Source organism: Stylophora pistillata, chromosome 6 (genome assembly GCF_964205215.1).
Source record: "Stylophora pistillata chromosome 6, jaStyPist1.2, whole genome shotgun sequence".
NCBI lineage: Eukaryota > Metazoa > Cnidaria > Anthozoa > Scleractinia > Pocilloporidae > Stylophora > Stylophora pistillata.
This window is the reverse complement of record NC_142524.1, coordinates 6932859-6950817: the sequence shown is the minus strand read 5'-3', so window position 1 is coordinate 6950817 and position 17959 is coordinate 6932859. Positions and strand designations below refer to the sequence as shown.

The 17959-nt window shown below is 39.5% G+C and overlaps 1 long non-coding RNA gene and 2 pseudogenes across 2 annotated transcripts; 1 reads left to right on the top strand and 2 right to left on the bottom strand.

The window, feature by feature from the left end:
• Window positions 1–7003: 7003 nt before the first annotated feature.
• On the bottom strand, window positions 7004–9483 carry LOC148728005 (uncharacterized; annotated as a pseudogene).
• A 1105-nt stretch (window positions 9484–10588) lies between these two features.
• Window positions 10589–11755, top strand: LOC148728004 (uncharacterized). Its single transcript, XR_015988464.1, has 2 exons — window positions 10589–10734; window positions 11490–11755. It is a non-coding gene; the product is annotated as an uncharacterized LOC148728004 (long non-coding RNA).
• Window positions 11756–15953: 4198 nt separating this feature from the next.
• On the bottom strand, window positions 15954–17789 carry LOC148728003 (uncharacterized; annotated as a pseudogene). Its single transcript, XR_015988463.1, has 2 exons — window positions 17360–17789; window positions 15954–16349 (listed from the first exon to the last, which is right to left on the bottom strand). The product of XR_015988463.1 is annotated as an uncharacterized LOC148728003 (transcript).
• Window positions 17790–17959: the final 170 nt, after the last annotated feature.

The following is a 17959-nucleotide window of genomic DNA, read 5'->3' as shown; positions in this document are numbered from 1 at the left end:
CCGCTAATGGCTAAAATGGCAAAACTGCCGCCAGTAGTCAAAATGGCAAAACTGCCACTAGTGGCTTAAATAGAAAAACTTCCACTAGTGGCCAAAATGGTAAAAGTGCAATTAGTGGCTAAAATGGCCAAACCGTCAGCTGTGGCAAAAACGGCAAATCTGCCACTAGTGGCTAAAATGGCAAAACACTCACTTGTGGCCGAAATTGCAAAACTACCACTAGTGGCCAAAATGGTAAAACTGTCACTAATGGCCAAATGGTAAAATTGCCACTAGTAACTAAAATGGAAAAATTGCCACTTTTGGCTAAAAGGGCAAAACTGCCACTAGTGGCTAAAATGGTAAAACTGCCAGTAGTGGCAAAAATGGGAAAACTACCACTAGTGTCTAACATGGATGGCAAAACTGCCACTAGTGGCTAAAATGGTAAAACTGCCAGTAGTGGCAAAATTGGGAAAACTACCACTAGTGTCTAACATGGATGGCAAAACTGCCACTAGTGGCTAAAATGGTAAAACTGCCAGTAGTGGCAAAATTGGGAAAACTACCACTAGTGTCTAACATGGATGGCAAAACTGCCACTAGTGGCGAAATTGGCAAAACTGCCAGCAGTGCTGGAGTTGGCAAAACTGCAGTGACTAGTAGCGAGAATAGCAAAAGTGCAACTAGTGGCTAAAACGGCAAAACAGTCACGCATGCCCAAAATGGTAAAACTGCCACTAGTGGCCAAAATTGCAAAACTACCAGTGGTGGTTAAAATGGCTAAACTTCCATTAGTGGCCAAAATGATAAAACTGCCACAAGTGGCTAAAATGGCAAAACTGCCAAGGGTGGCTAAAATGGCAATTTGATTTTTTGAATTAAACCTCTAATTATTCTCTAAACATTCCAATATGATTACGATGAGACACAAGTTTGGGCCAGACAAATTTCATTTAATTGTAGAATATTAAAATCCCCCTGGGACGGGGGGAGGGAAACAAAAACAAGGATACAACGAAGAGGCTAACGAAAGCGACAACTAGCACGGGCGAGATAACCACGTGCAACGAACGAAACTTGATCGTGCTAGATTGTGGTTGCGTAATAACACTAACAATAATTAACCAATTTGATTTTTGGAATCAAACTTCTAAATTATTCTCTAAACCTTACAATATGATTACGATCAGACACACGTTTGGGCCAGAAAAATTTCATGTAAATGTAGAATAGTAAATCCCCAAATTAGTATGTTAAAAAAAGGGCCCAAACGGGATGAAAAGAAAACACTAATGAAAATTAGAAACGATAAGGAAAGGAAAAAATAAAAAGAGGGTGATAACTTGACTACATTGTATTAAAGAGCGAGGTGGCCATAACATCCGCGACACGGGTGCGCGTGGCCACAGGCAAAGACAGGTCTGAGCGCCAGTCCCCGTGCAGCTTGATGAGGTGGTCAGGAACCCCTGACTGATACGCGTGTGTGACGCCGCCTCGGCGGAGACTATGCGGGGAGAGATTCGTGGCATATAAGCCGACGGCCGTGATGGTTTCTTTGAGAAAGCTGGAGAAAAGGGAGAATGTGACGGGCTGAAACATGTGCCCCCGAGGTACGTAGAAAAACGGCGAGTTGGCATCAGCTGGCACCAATTGGAAATTAATGATAAAACTGCTACAAGTGGCTAAAATGGCAAAACTGCCAGTAGTGGCCAAAATGACAAAAACTGCTGCTAATGGCTAAAATGGCAAAACTGCCACCAGTGGTCAAAATGGCAAAACTGCGACTAGTGGCTGTAATGGAAAAACTGCCACTAGTGGCTAAAATGGCAAAAACTGCCACTAGTGGCTGAAATGGCAAAACTACCACCCAGTGGCCAGAATAGCAAAACTGGAAGCAGTGGCAAAATTGGCAAAACTGCCACTCGTGGCTTAAATGACAAAACTGCCACAAGTGGCCAAGGTGGCAAAACTGCCACTAGTGGCCAAAATGGAAAAACTGCCACTAGTGACTGAAATGGCAAAACTGCCACTACTGGCCAAAATGGCAAAAACTGCCACTAGTAGCTGAAATGGCAAAACTACCACCCAGTGGCCAGAATGGCAAAACGACAGCAGTGGACAAATTGGCAAAACTGCCACCCATGGTTTAAATGACAAAACTGCCACAAGTGGCCAAAATGGCAAAACTGCCACTAGTGGCTAAAATGGCAAAACTGCTACTAGTGGCCAAAATGGCAAAACTGTCACTAGTGACTAAAACGGGAAAACTGCCCCAAGTCATCAAAATAACAAAACTGGCACTAGTAGCTAAAATGGGAAAACTGCCACAAGTGGCCAAAATGGCAAAACTGGCACTAGTGGCCAACATGGAAAAACTGCCACAAGTGGCCAAAATGGCAAAACTATCAGTAGCGGCTAAAATGGGGAAACTGCCACTAGTGGCCAAAATGGCAAAACTGCCACTAGTGGCTAAAATGGCAAAAGTGTCACTTGTGGCTAAAATGGGAAAACTGCTACAAGTGGCCAAAATTGCAAAACTGCCATTAGTGGCTAAAACGGGAAAACAGCCACTTGTGGCCAAAAAGGTAAAACTGCCAGTAGGGGCCAAAGTGGCAAAATTGGCAATGGTGGCGAAATGGCAAAACTGCCCCTTGTTGGGGATTTGGGAAAACTGCTACTAGTGGATAAGATGGCCAAAGTTGCAAAAATGCATTTTTGCGCTGGTGTAGCTGGCTATTGCATTTAAAAGAGGAATCAGTTGATGTGTACTTTATTCATTCTCATTTCTGGACCGCTCTCAGCTCAATGGCCTTTCGTTAGGTGCGTAATATTGAGTGATTTCTGGTGCCCTTCTGCTAGGCGCCCTTCAACCCGCCGACTGGATGTTCCTTTCCATAGTGGATCTGTACAACCTGGCAATAAGTGTGTGAGTATTCATCAACGTTCGCAGTTGTGTGTTCTGCTGAATTGTAACTTTCGGCTCTTTGGGGAAATGTGCACATGCAAAAGTTTAAACAAATGACGATATCACGAGCTCATTATGTGGCGATGTGAGCTGTTTGCGCTTCTCTCCGCCTTTTCACGATAAAGATATTCTTGGCTAAGTGTCCCTGGTGTGCAATACGCTCTGAATTTTGTTGAGCTATGCTGTCAAATTCTGTATAGAATTGCGCGCCATCTTTTCAGCCAAGGTAAGACGGAAATCAATTTGTATAGGTAATCACATGATTTCGAGTGCAATTTAGAATAAATAAGCACGAGTAAATGTTTTCAAAGACTAACAAAATTGCATGAGCCCGTAGGGCGAGTGCAATTTGTGGTCTTTGAAAAAATTTAGAAGTGCTTATTTACTCCAATTTGCACGAGAAAATCATGTGATTATCTATTAATAATATACATGAAAAAATATGAGGCAGCTTCTCATAACTACGCAGAAGAAGAGCGCGCGCATCACGTGCAAAAATAATTTATTCAAACCCTGAAAGTGACATTGACCTTCACATTGACCTTGACATTGATATTGACCAATCATTCTGACCAATCAGAATATCTGGTTTGTTTCTTTCTTTGCACTGAATTAACTCTCTTCTGCACTGAATTAACTCTCTTCTGCATTGAATTAACTGAAAACTGCATTCATCTTCACCAATCAGAACTGAGAAATTTTTTCATGTATACTATTATGACTGAAACACTCGCATTTTCCCGCCCGCACCAGGTATGCAATTCGTGGGGGAGAGGGAAGGGTACGTAATATGTTGCTTGTCAGTTTGCATCGCTGCCATTTCTATAGTTTTAGTTTCACGATACTCTGAATTGAAATAACGAGTATGGTTCTAACAAAACAAAGCCCAAATACCTTGGAATGTAATACACAGTTGATAGATTAATTTTGTAGTACTTGAACAATCAATACTTGTTGGGCAGATATATAGGAACCGCTTTATTTTATGCAAACCGAAGACCAAAATTATGAAATGGTTCCATTTAAGACTCGGATGACATTCCTTCTGTGAATTGAATTGTTTGTCGATTTATTCTGTCAGTGAAATGAGGGGCGAGAGCATCGGTACCATCTCAGGCTCTGGAGTTCCCATAGAAACCAATACACTTTAACTGGTTCTCTTGCTTAAGGAATGGCGGCCCTCCTGTTTACGTCACGTTACCATGGCATCAAGAATAGCCAGGCTCATGTGCATTTTCTTGACAGGTTAGATTTGCTGGCAGCAATTCGTGACTCTTACGATGTTCTAATGTCACGCAACTCACTTCGGTCACGCCTACTCTGAACAAAGTAAGCTGATTTTTTTGAACAGAGAAATGTTTGAAGTAAATTTGAGTGCAGAATGGATTGTGCACAAGCTGTAAGTTCATGTTTTAACGGTTGAGGAATTTTGGTGGACTGCACACGCGATACGATCGTTGCAGCAGCCTTTATTCGATTGCTTTGTAGAGTTTTAGAGGTTGACAGCTGATATAAGGAAATAGAGGACTGGAAGAGTGTATGCATGGGCTAGTCAATAGGATTCAAAGACGCTATTTTCGGCTAAAAATGAGAAGGCGAACAAACGATAATTATTTGCCGCAGTAAAACGAGATGGCTTTGAAATCAGCAGTTTCCTTGTGTGAGATGAGTGGTAATTTTGGCAACCATACGCGAATTAGAAATTGTCAAGTTCGAAGAACTTTTGTAGACTTCCATCATTTCCTGGTTCAACTTTATTCAGTGTTGTCTCTCTAGGCAATTTAGTGTCATCCTTTTTTTCTTTCATAGGAAACGATCTTTTTCTGAACAGTGGCGTTCACAACTATTTATCATCTATTTTGAAGATTTACACGAGCCCCTCAAGTCTCCACCTTGATTTCAATTCTGCATTTCCAGGACTTACATCCTTCTACGACCTGTAAGTAGCTGAGGGCCATCAGTATTTCTGCTCCTGTTTCTCATGACATAAAGTTTATTTCGCTTTTTGAGGGGTGAGACCAACATTCTTTGACAAGAACTAGCCTCCATTTTGGAGGAACAACAATACTTTTACCACTCTGGAGACCGGAATAAGTTCCTGTAATGATTGGCCAAAAGGGTCTGTGTAAACTTAAAAAAATCCTTTTGAAAACAGTTTGATCCTGATCAGCGGTCTTGCTCTTTTGGAGGGCATGTAGTTTGTTTGTGGCCCGAGTAGCATCATTTGCGCCTGAGGGGAGTGAGGGTGCAAATGATGTTACTAGGGACACAAATAAATTATATACCCGACAAAAGTCATCTGATTATCATTATTATCTATACTCAAGGCCAAATCGTACAAATTCATATAATAAAATATATATACACCCTATGCAGAACGAAAAGAGACTGGGAGCGTTTAACTTGAAAACGAGGCTAGTTGGGCCAAGTAAATAAAAATGGCCGCCTGATGTGAAGAGCGCCAGGTTTTGAAAATGCCGCAAAACTGTTGCGTGCCAAACTGTACCAAAAAGAAGTACAGAACCGAAAGTGGGGAGAAAATTTCTTACTTTAAATTTCCGGACGACACTATCCTAAAAAAGCGTTGGCTCCATGCCATTCGTCGAGACGAAGGAAAAGAGTTTAGAGTCAGCGAAAACACGAAGGTCTGTTCTCGTCATTTTAAGCCCGAGGACTTGGTTAAAGCTGTTGGAGGTCAGCGTGTTTATGTGAAGGCAGGGGTAATTCCATCTCGATTTTCGTGGTCCAAAGCAGGTTCTCCGAAAAAGAGAGCACCTCCTAAATGTCGCAATATTTCTTCTATAACAGGGTGTTCAAACAAGGAGTTGCAACAATCTCAAAGTCAAAGTCAAACAACTGCAAATGCAGCTAAAGAAACTTTTGAAACCTGTACTTCATCGGCAGCTATTAGTTATCCTGATGTGGAAAGCAGCTTAAATTCGTGTGGAGATCAAACAGGTGAAGTTAAAGAACTTGTAAGTATTCGAGGTTTTGAACTCGAAAATGCGAAGTTAAAGGCTGAAATAGAGGTATTGAAACGCCAGTTGAATCTTAAAGATTCCCGCCTTTTTCAACCACGCAATTTTACTACCGACGAGGACATTGCCTTTTATACTGGATTTCCTAACTTAGCAACATTTAATGCTGTGTTTGAATTTTTAAATACTGGATCGAAAGGAGAAAACATTAGGTACTGTTCATCAAAAGAAAGAACTGTCCAAAAGGAGTTTTACGATGGTGGAAACGAGGAACCAGAGGGATGTACTAGCATAGGTAGACGAAGAAGCTTAGAACCCAGAGAGGAGTTCTTCCTTGTTCTGTGCAGACTGAGAAGAGGATTTTCAGAAAAACATCTGGCTCACTTGTTTGGTATTTCACAATCGACAGTAAGCAGAACATTCCTTTCTTGGATTAATTATATATATTTAAAATTTGGTCAAGTATCTATATGGCCTAATAGGGAGGTCATAAGAGCTACAATGCATGACAGCTTTAAAGAGAAGTACTCTTCCACCCGTGTAATAATCGATTGTACGGAAATAAGATGCCAAATGCCTTCCAGCCTTCTGTTGAATTCCAAACTGTTCAGCTCCTATAAGAAACATGTAACTCTAAAAGGCTTAGTTGGAATTGCTCCCAGTGGAGCTATAACTTTTATCAGTCAGCTATATAGTGGAAGCATTTCCGATCGTGAAATTGTTGAACAAAGTGGTTTCCTGAAGTTGAAGTTTGACAATGGTGACACCGTGATGGCCGATAAAGGTTTTACAATTGAAGACCTACTCCCACTGGGTGTAACCCTAAACATTCCCCCCTTTTTAGGTTCCAATAGCCAATTGACAGCACAAGATGTTATCAAGACTCAAGAAATTGCTTCTGTTAGAATACATGTTGAACTGGCTATCAACAAAATCAAGAATTTTCACTTATGGGATAGTGTTGTACCCCTCAGTTTGTTTGGGGTAGTAAACCAAATGTGGAGTGTCTGTGCCTTTTTATGTAACATTCAGGACCCTCTCATTTCCACTTAATACTGAGTTAGACAGAGCTCTGAGGTACACTACAGAATTTCAGTCAATTTAATAAATGTAAACTTCATGATATCTCTCAGGTTAACTATTTTCTAAACCAACTAAAACTAAGGATGTGATTCGCTTGCTTTCAGTCCCAAACACTTTAAGATGTAAGTTTTACATGTAGTTCCAAAGATCTTAAAATCAAATAATAAAGAGGTACTAAACTTACAAAAGCTTTATCCTCAAAGCTATCTTATTATGCAGACCATGTTGGTTTAAACATATCCAGTTAGGTATGAGACACAATTCTCTTTACTCATGACAAGATTAGATTGTGGTAGTTAACCCTTCTAGTGCTTACTGAACTCTACAGAGGCTGGTGCTATGAAATATTCAAAATAGCTGTTCCTTAGGCCTTCATTCAATACTTCCCAGAATTGAGGATCAATTATGATCCTCTCTATACTTATGCCTTTGTTAGTATAGATAACAAAGTCACACCAACTTGCTCTTGTAATACCTAGTTGACCCTGTATCTGGAAGTAGTACTGATGCCCCCTTTTCAGCCTTGGCTTTCCATTTACATTTTCTGCAAAGAAACTTTCATCTGCACATGCTTCTAAGGGACTAACATGAAATTTTGTGTAAGGACATTTAACCTCTACCAACCCAAAAGGCTTGCTACAGCCTCGGTCAATGACCTTGCCATCTGGTGATGCTGCTAAAAAGGGAGAGGCCATACTGACAACAAGACCACTTTTGAACACTGAAACTGGATTCCTTGTTGAAAACATATATTTTTTATACTCCTTTAAGGCTACAGGCTCGTAGGTTTTCCCATGTGCAGTTTGTTTGGCAGTAAATGGTTTGGGATGAAGCAGATTGTTTATTAGAGTGTCATGATTCCTTTGCCTTTTTACAATTGTATAGAAATTAGATGCTGTATACCGAAATTTTCTTTCTGCCTGCCATTCTTCTGATGCTACTTGTTCAATTGTTTTCTTCTCGATGGTATTAAGCTTTACCTCATCAACAATCAAATGTTCCAGGAGTGCTTCCTGGCTGCTTCTTAAATCATCTGGCTTTTCATATGGCTCAGATTGTTGCAAAGGAAATGGAGGATATACAGAAATAGCATTTTGTTCATTATGACAGTCTACTCTTGGCATTGAGTCAATATTACAGAAAACTTGAAAATTAGACTCTGTGAACTGTAACTGGTAACTTGCATAGGAGCCACTTGGACATTTTCCAAATTTTGTTTCCTGTAAGTTGGTACAACCAGTAGACATAATTTGAGACAGGGAAAACTTAGGGTTGATCTTTTGAAGTTTGTCTTTTAACAAAGCCTCATCAGATGCCTGTGTACCCAAATTTTTCCTAGCTTCTTACAACAAGCACCTTACTCCACTATCAGGGTTATATTCTGCGTCTAAATTCACCTTTTTTACCTCAAGTTCCATGACAGGTTGGGGCTTGATTTTATCCCCTCTTACAGGCCTGTGCCATAGTTGTAAACTTGAAGTGCATGCCTTAGCTTGTGTCATATCAGAGTCATTTTCCAAGTCCTTGATATCTTGACAACAATACAAGCTGAACTTACAGAGTTTCATCATAACAGCCAGCACATGATTGCAAAAACCAACAGTTACTGCTACACATGTACATGAGGCATATTTAACAGCTCCAGTTACTAAACAAAGTGCAACTTGTAATTTATGGGGTGGCTCATTTTTTTTGAAACTATGGTAACACAAGCATTTAAAAAAGAAATAATGGTCGTCACTTGCGCAAGTTAAGTCCTTCAGATATTCATCAACAAGAAATGTTTTTGCCTTTTTCATGCTTGTTGGAACCGCATGGTTCTGTTTATTTTTGTCCAAGTTTTTTCCAGATTTAGAAATATGTAAATCCATCTCTGCCCTTGTGAATAATGGCATGCGTTGCAAATTTGTAGACCATCCAGCTGATGGAAATTCAACAGTTCTTTCCTCAGGCATCGCATCACTTTGAGCGAGTTGTTCTTGTCTCTCCTTCCGACGCGTGTATAACAGATTTTTATCGGGATCCACAACATCTTTATCACGACCAGACGCAACATATTCAAGAACTCTTTAAAATGAAAAGTTGAAAAACTATTAATCATTTCATCAACATTTCATTTCGAAAAGTAATTCCTAAAATCCTTTGATCTTCTTGTACGATATTAAAATCTGTTTAATTCTAAGAAGTATCACGCACGACTGACAAATACTGTACTTGCCTTTTCGCCAATTGTGCCTTTGTTTTTAACCCCTTTGCTGGATCGCCACGACATTTTAACCAAAAACGAAGTTCATCTGATTTTAGAGCAGTCGGATTTCTTCCTTGAAGCGATGCTCCTGGGATATCTTCCTCTGTAAGAATCTGAGAAAGACGGCTACTTACAGAGTCATGAGCGGCCATATTTTTAACACGAGCTAACAAGGCCCAACTAGCCTCGTTTTCACGTTTATCGCTCCCAGTCTCTTCTCGTTATGCATAGGGTGTATTAGGACGGCAAATGCCACTTACAGCCCGCACTCTGCTGTTTGGCCCGCGAAAAGGAGCGTTTTAGAGAGGGAAGTTTGTCATTTGGCCGCGTGTAGTAGTAAGAATGGTTGTTTCGCTCTGACAAATCAGCTTTGCGAAATTCTAATCTCCATATTTCTCCACGAAAGATAAAATAGAAAGAAGAACGAAATTCCAGTGTTCTAACATAACTTTTTATTATTATCAACTCTCCAATCAATTTTTTGACAACGAAAAAAGTGAACTAACGACCTTGACCTTGTGTCCTGTACGTACGCATCCCTTCAGGCCCAGTACTCCGCGGTCTCCTTTGGAGATGCTCTGTTTGGTTCTTTTGTTATTTTACCGTTGGCTCAGAAGCACGACATCAAATTCAGAACAGCTGTTTGGGATGAACACATAGGGGTCTTGCGAGCTCTGTCGATACCCTTAGACCAGATAAACTAAATAAAATGGTTGCTGTAAAATCTACAGAAGGTTTCACCTTTTTCTTGCTTTAAAATAACCAACTTTTTCCTCCCCTAATGTCTTGTTCTCTTCTATATTCTCTACCACTAATGCATAGAACTTCCGTCGTTCATCCTCAAGATCCCTACTCAAGGCGATAAAATTTACAAAATGCAACTATTTTATAGCTTGCCGTGTTTGCGAAGTAAAAGCTTTCTACCAAAGCTTGGGAAGAGGGTTAAAGTAACCATTTTGTATAAGATTGCCATATGACTTTAAATGTACAATTCGATGGCAAGTGCGATATTATTCTCTGTTTCCTTTAGCTACCCATCCCTGTGGAGGAATACCTGTATCCTGTTGAACAAAACCAGTCATTACTGGCGCTCTATTTACGAGCTCTTGCCACCGAAACAGTCAGGTAAGTGCGACAAATACGGTTTGCTCTTGTCCATAAATACATGTTGATCGAGCAGTTTTTGAATTGAGGGTCGAAAGTTATTCGGGAATGCTCTGGTTTTTACTTTATTTCCCTCTGTGATCGGTCCAGGAACAATTTCCCTTTATTACTCTAAGGGATTTAAGGAATATTGTGTTGAAATAGACGCCGCCCTTTAATTATTAAGAATCACTTGTACAGGCCACACATCCAGTAATGTTCCCGTTGTCATGCAAAGTTTTCTTTTTTCATAATCTTTTATTTTATCCTAGGATTCACATGAATTGAAAAAGAAGGTAAATTTTTTGAAGCAAGTTCTCGCAGTGAATAATGAGGTAACTGTTTTACTTGGTTTAATGAATGCTTATTTTTTTCTGTTGTTTCGTGGTTAGCAATTCCATCCGTCAGTCATTCAATCCGCCAGTCAGTAGGTTGGTCAGTCATCTCTATCGTGCTGCTGTTTGCCTATCAGTCTGATCATCTTTCTGTTAGTCTATCTAGATGTCTATCTTTCCCCGTACCTGAGTCTGAATATCTGTATGTCTATCTCCCCGTATGATCGTGAGCCTTTTTGTCTGCCTGACTGTATGTCTGTTCTTCTGTTTGACTGTTTGTCTGTCTTTTGCCTTGTCTGAGTATCTGCTTGCGTGTCTGTATGTTTAGCTTTCTATCTGTCTGCATTTTTGTCTATCTCTCTTTCTTTCTGCCTGACTATATGTCTGTTCTTCTGTTTGACTGTTCGTCTGTCTTTTGCCTTGTCTGAGTATCTGTTTGCGTGTCTGTATGTTTAGCTTTCTATCTGCCTGCATTTTCGTCTATCTCTGTATCTTTATGCCTGACTGTATATCTGTTCTCCTGTTTGACTATCTGTCTGTCTGTCTGTCTGTCTGTCTGTCTGTCTGTCTGTCGGTTGTCCTGTTCGTCGTTTGTCTGTCTTCGTTTGTCTATTTCTCTGTCTGTGTGTCTGTTTCTCTGTCTGTTTATCATTCTGCGAATAAAGGATCTCTTTGTGACCTGTGACCTTTTGAAATTGGTGTTCCCTCTCCCTTCGTTCTAGGTTAATTTGTTTTTCTTTGTTCGGTTGCTTCAGAGTGTTCGACATGATTTTCTACACTATTACAAATCAGCTTCCTCCAGTTCCTTGGAGCTTTTTGAAAAGTTCGCCTAATCTTCCAGCTGCCAGACAACTCCTACTGAGGAATCGCGACGACCTCGAAGAATGCCGTAAAATGTTCCAGAAAATGGCCTCTGCGTAAAGAATAGTGGAATCATTCTGCTATTTAAAGTTGTGGAAATGCATAGATCAATGATAATTATTTCTTTCAAAATAAAAATAGCAACGGACAGAGAACCAAATGTAGTACTGTTTATTTTCGTTTTCTTTGTTCACTTCAGTCCACTATTACCCCTTCCAAACAGGTAGGCATCTGTGTTTCCTTCATCGTCGGATCAAAATGTGTCCGAGAGAAAAATATCAGAACTTACAATCCATCAAATGTTTTTGCTCGCGCGCGATTGTTCTAAGTGCACCACATGACTGAAAAAAACCAGGAGCCCATCACATAGGCTCCTGATAAAACTAGGGAATATCGGATGATATACCCCAAGTGATACGCCCTAATATTCAAACCTTACGTCCGCTTCGATATAAGCCCCGCTTTTAAATTTGACTCAAGACAAGAGCGGTTTCCTGTTGTTACAGGAGAATGGACATGTTTCTTTGTTCATAATTCGAACCAGAGAACACTGATCAGAAAAAATCCCAAGCAACAAAACATTTTTCTCGCTCGCTGCAAAAACATCTGAAGGATACTGAACTCAATAGCCTCCATTTGGTGCAAAAATATGCTGGTAAATTCATACTAGTAGCTCATACTTTTTCTCTAGTGTCACCGTCTCGGAAAACTGTTCGCATCTCGGTAAAGACGATATCCGCGGACAAATATTCGAGCGTATTTCCCGCCAAATGGAAGCTATCGTCTCAGTATCTTCGCGCTTAACGAAAGAATCTGTTTAGTTACAGTACCGTACAGAGACCGCGTCTCGAATGGAATTCTGTTAGAAATGGTTTCATTTTCTTCTATAAGCTGTTTATCAACTCAAAGCCAAGAAAATCGATGTTTTCGCAAGTGCACATGTCGGGTTGATGATGAAAATTCATTTCTGAAACGTGATTAGCTGAGTAAGGGTCATTGTGACTTCATTTCTGCCGCGTCGCTTTGGGTACTTCTCCTTTAAAACAAATAACTGCACGGAAATCTCATCGCATTTCAACAAGTGTTTGCTCATTGTTAGCAAGGATTAACGATCACCAAATTTTCCACCTTCTCCATATATAGCTTCAATGAAATCTGACTAATAGAAGGCAACAATCGTTTTTTGCAGTGGCGAGAACACTTTGTGCCGTCATACAAGACGTAATTTGCTCCTTTCCCGAGCAAACCTGGTAAATCCGTCATATTCATGGGTGTAGTTCAATTTTGTTATCTTCTGACTTGTGGTTTATTTGATTCCTGTGGAACTATAAGGTATGTAATCTTATTCACCCTACTCTAGCTCCGTACTACCCTTCCTGCCGTAGGCAATTCAACCACATTAAATGGATAATTAAATCATCGAACACAATTGCACTCAGTTCACTTTATTTCGTTAAATCATGGTTCGATTAAATGAAAAGCTGCAAATTGTTTTTGAACACAAGAGTTTTTACATAATTGGATCAAAGGTTAAAATTGCAAGTTTTGCATGATTAGAAAACCAGAATAAACTATTTTAAGCCAACTTGGAACTTTTATCTTCGGTTTTGTTCACTATACTTTCCGTGAATGAGTGGAAAATATTGCGGAAACACATTTCTATCTTTTGTCAAAATAACATGCCAATTTTGAAAAGAGAGTTCAACGGGAGAAAATAAGGGAAATAAAGGAAATATATTTTGATCCCCAAAACTTAATACAGTCCAAGCTTTGAATAAAAAACAGGCCCCGGTTGTTCGAAAGCCGATTAGCGCTAACCCTCGATTAAATCACCCTAACCCAAGATTAAAATCTAACCCACGAATAGTTTCTGTTCCTGAAAGCGCGATTAGCGCTATCCCTGGGTTAAAGTAAAGGTTAATTTTAACACACCTAGCGAGGTGGATTAACTCACTAATCGAGGGTAAACTTTCCCCAAACAAAAGAAAATGGCCGACTTGTTGCTTGGCGGATTAGGCTTAATGCCGGCCCCAAGAAGGAAAGAAACAACATTAAGGCCTCCAGACGACTTTTCCCTGGACGATTTCACTGATGAAGAATTGAGAAGTCGATATCGTTTTGGTCGAGAGTCCATAGAATTTTTTTCTGAGCTCCTTCGCGACGATCTCGAAAAAGATACATCTCGAAACCATGCCTTGTCGACAACTGTGCAAGTCCTTGTAGCGTTGCGCTTTTTCGCCTCCGGAAGCTTTCTTCAAGTTATTGGAGATACTCTGGGCTTGTCAAAATCAACTGTGTCCCGAATTATCGGCCAAGTTTCCCTTGCCCTCGCACAGAAACAAGGAAACTTCATCAAGTGGCCATTGACCGAAGCAGAGATATTTCAAAACAAACGCGGTTTTTTCACAGAGGGGGGGGTTTCCTGGGGTGATTGGTTGTGTTGACGGCACTCACATCAAGATTCAGGCACCACATCAAAACGAAAATGATTTTGTCAATCGTAAAGGGTTTCATTCCATAGATGTGCAAGCAGTTTGCAATCACAAAGGTTAGTAACATACTAAAATATCATCACAGTTAGTGTTCCATAAAAATTGTAAAATAACCTTTGACAGGGAGGGGAACTCCCTTGAGAGTTTTTTTAGATTGAGATTTCTAGCAAACCAGCTGCTATGGGGTTGCATTGATGGGAGTTACTACTAAGATTGTAGTTTCATATATTTAGGATATGGGAGTAGTGATAAAAAAAATTTTTTTATTAGGAATTAAGGGTATGAGAAGATCTGAGTCAATATATTGTTGAACATTTCAGTTCACATACATTCTGTTCCCAATTGACAACCTTATTTAAAACAAAACTAAATGAAATAATTTGATTCAAATGGTATGGGTAAAGTTTGGTTTGCAAAAACACATGGAAATTAACCAAGATTATTACACCAATATTTTAATAACAGCATAAAAAAGAAAAAAGCTTGGAAAAAAAAGAAAAAATGTGAGATGTTTGTGAATATATTACACAGCTAATGGCCAACAGAGTGCAGCAATCAGCAGGGATTTCAAAATGATGCAGCCCCCCAATTTTCAAAACACAAATTAAATAAATAATGAAAAGGTTATGCAAGTAAATTAAATATTTGAATCAGTTACCCAAGTTAATCATAGACACGATTATTGTGGTTTCTCTTTGCAGTACATTGTTGTAATAAAATGAGATGAGATTTTCTACATCATAGGTAAGAAATGGTCACATTACTTATTTGCTGTTTCATTTTAGGCATGTTTACTAACATTGTAGAACGATGGCCGGGCAGCACCCATGACAGCTTCATATTTAGGGATTCGAGAATTGGACAACAACTTAATAACCAACACCAGTCCCTGGAAGATGGTTTACTGTTAGGTGACAGTGGTTACCCTTGTAAGCCTTACCTGATGACCCCTTTACCTGAATCCAGTCACAGACAAGCAGCAAGAGCACAACAGTGCCCACAAAAGAACAAGAGTGGCAATAGAACAAGCCTTTGGCTGGTGGAAGTGAAGGTTCCATCTACTTCATTCTGAGATCAGAATGAAGCCAGAGAAAGTATTTATCATCATTGGAGCATGTGCTGTTTTACATAACATTGCAATTCTGAGAAATGAACCTTTGGATGGCCATGCTGAGGCTGATGATCAGCCTAATCTTGTTTGCTTCCATGGTCCACAGGATGGCAAGGTCATCCGAGACCACATCTGCAACACCTTTTTCTGACAAGTTTTAATTTTTGTATTTGCCTAATGCAATCAGTTTTGCTTGTAATTTAACTACCCATAAAAAATTAAAAATTCACTGATAAATTGAAGGGGTTTCTGGATGAAAAAAAAACATTAAAATAATTTTCACTCAAGAATCTGTTTTATTGCATCAAAATACATTTTAAACACAAAGGTGGCTATAAAAAGGAGCCATAGGTCCCACTGGACCATTTGTTAATCAACCGTCGTGTAATGTAGAACTCTTGGGGTCAATTCAGCTTGAGCTACAGCTACTCCAATGCAGTGAACAGTGGGTGCATTCCTCAAAATTGTTTTATGTCTTCATCACAATACAGGAGTTTTTGAGATTTGTATTTCCTTTCTCCAATCGAAACTGTCTTTATTTGTGGCCGTAAATTTGACATCGAAGTAGGTGGTTTGCACGTTACCTCATGCCACCATGCTGGTAGAAGTAAACAATAGACATCTCATTAGCTCCTTGTGTTCATCTACCAGCATTTGAATTTGACCCGCACACGTCAACGGTGAGGGACAAATGAGCCTAGGTCTTCCCAGGGAAGACTTCCTTATATAGCGCACCTTCGTGTTTAAGAACAGAATACATTGTTTACTTTTCATTATAAATTATACAAGAAGAACATTTGCCCAAAATAATTCTTTTAGAGGACTTTTTACAATATTCCTCATTTAAAATGAATCAGTGTCAGCAACTACAAAATTTGCATTTAATGCAGTTCCAAAGGTCTTGTTGCCATTCACCTGTTGCTCCAAAATATTAATTTGCAATTTTAATTTCTGTTTTTTAAGAATCAAAGTTTCCTTCTGAGTACACAGGCATTCATACTGCTTTTTCAGAACATCATCATTACTGATTCTTGCAGGCTTCTTCCGTTCATCAGCCTTGGCTGGTGAAGAATGCAAATCTTTACTGATGCTCAAACAGTCTTCTTCAGTCCCAATCTTTGCAGACTCTGATAGTAAATGAGCATCTTCTCCTATAAAATATTTCAAGCACAATTAAGGTTTCACTCAGGCTCAAAGGGTGTGAATTTAGTTTTATGCATCACATAATGAAACAACAGAAGGAGCATCTCTCCCACAAGGAATCTTAAGCTTTAACATGTACAAAAATAAATTATTCAAATTCATACAATGAATTTGTGTACGTCTAGTAGACTTAACTCAGTGAAATCATTTACGAAAATGCTTACAAAATCTGAAAGTCATGTACCAAAAGTTAGGCTTCATATAGACAGATAAAGTGGAACCAAAGTGAATTGCCAGTGAGAACCATACCACAGTTTAGTGACCAAAAAAGTAGGACATAATAACAGGAGCAACAACAAATTATTTCATCAATCACAAACCTAAACAAAGTTGCGTGAAGACGAAATGATAAAAACTAGTTATTTATAAATAGCCGTTCGTAAATAATTGAAGAACACTCTTTAGTAAAAGATTAATAAAGAAAAACTAGGAGCACTTTGCCTTTGACAAAACAAATTTTAACCAAATTAGAAACTGTATCCAAGACATTCTTCGAAATCAAAGGTTTTTGTCTCACTCCTGAGATCGCTTTGCAAAGTGACGCAGCTTGCCATTTTTCATAAATGAATTAATCAAGAGAATTACTAATAGTCCGTCATGGAACGTTCGTCTAGAGTCAGCTTAAATAGGGTTTAATCGAATGCAACCCTGTAAATGCCGCAAAGGCAGCAAACCGGTTTGGAATTCTCCGTGGCAGCCTCCGGTTCGTGAAGTACACTCATGAAATGCGATGGGATAATAAACTAAATAAAGTAAAACTTGATTAATAGAGTTATGGATGTAGGTTAAAAAAAAAAGAACGTGCAAACTTATCTTTTCCTCCCTTGTGTCCGAACATTTTGTACGCTCAAAGACGGGAAGGCGAGTGATGAGCTGAAAACCCCGCCGAAACAACATGGCCGGTTGACCGTCTACAATTTTAAAATTTTTGGTAACCTAGAAACAATTGTTTACAAACCTGTCTCAAAGCCAATCAAACCGCTGAACGCCGGCGTGTCCTCAAGCACCTCAATTATCTCTCTGCTGGCAGCACTTGGCGACTTTGGAGGCCGACCACCCCCAGTTACCTTGATCTCCCTCTTGAATTCTGCAAATTCTTTCTTGGCGATGCTATGGAGATTTTTCCACTTGTCTTTTACCTCCGTAACCGTTCGCTTCGCTGTTCCGACAGCATTTACCGCTTGGGTTATTTCTTCCCAGAGCATTTGTTTCTTTTTGTTGGTCACAGCATTCGTTCACTTGAACTGGATTAAGTCCAGATGTTTTTTGACATTATCGGTGACGATTTCAATCTCATAAAGTGAAAAATTCTGTTTTGTTTTTCTATCTTTCGTTTGGTTTCCATTTCCATGTGCACTCTCACTTTCCGCCATTTTTTCCCTCCAATTTTTTTTTGTTCGTGCGTAGCCGCATAGCTCCTAATAACCGGTTTGACTGGTTTAATCTCAGCTTAATCGCAGGATAGTTAATCGAGGGATAAATCTGCTTTCAGGAACGTTATTTTAATACTAGATTAGCTATCCTTGGGATAAGAAATTTAATCGTCGATTAACCTCTA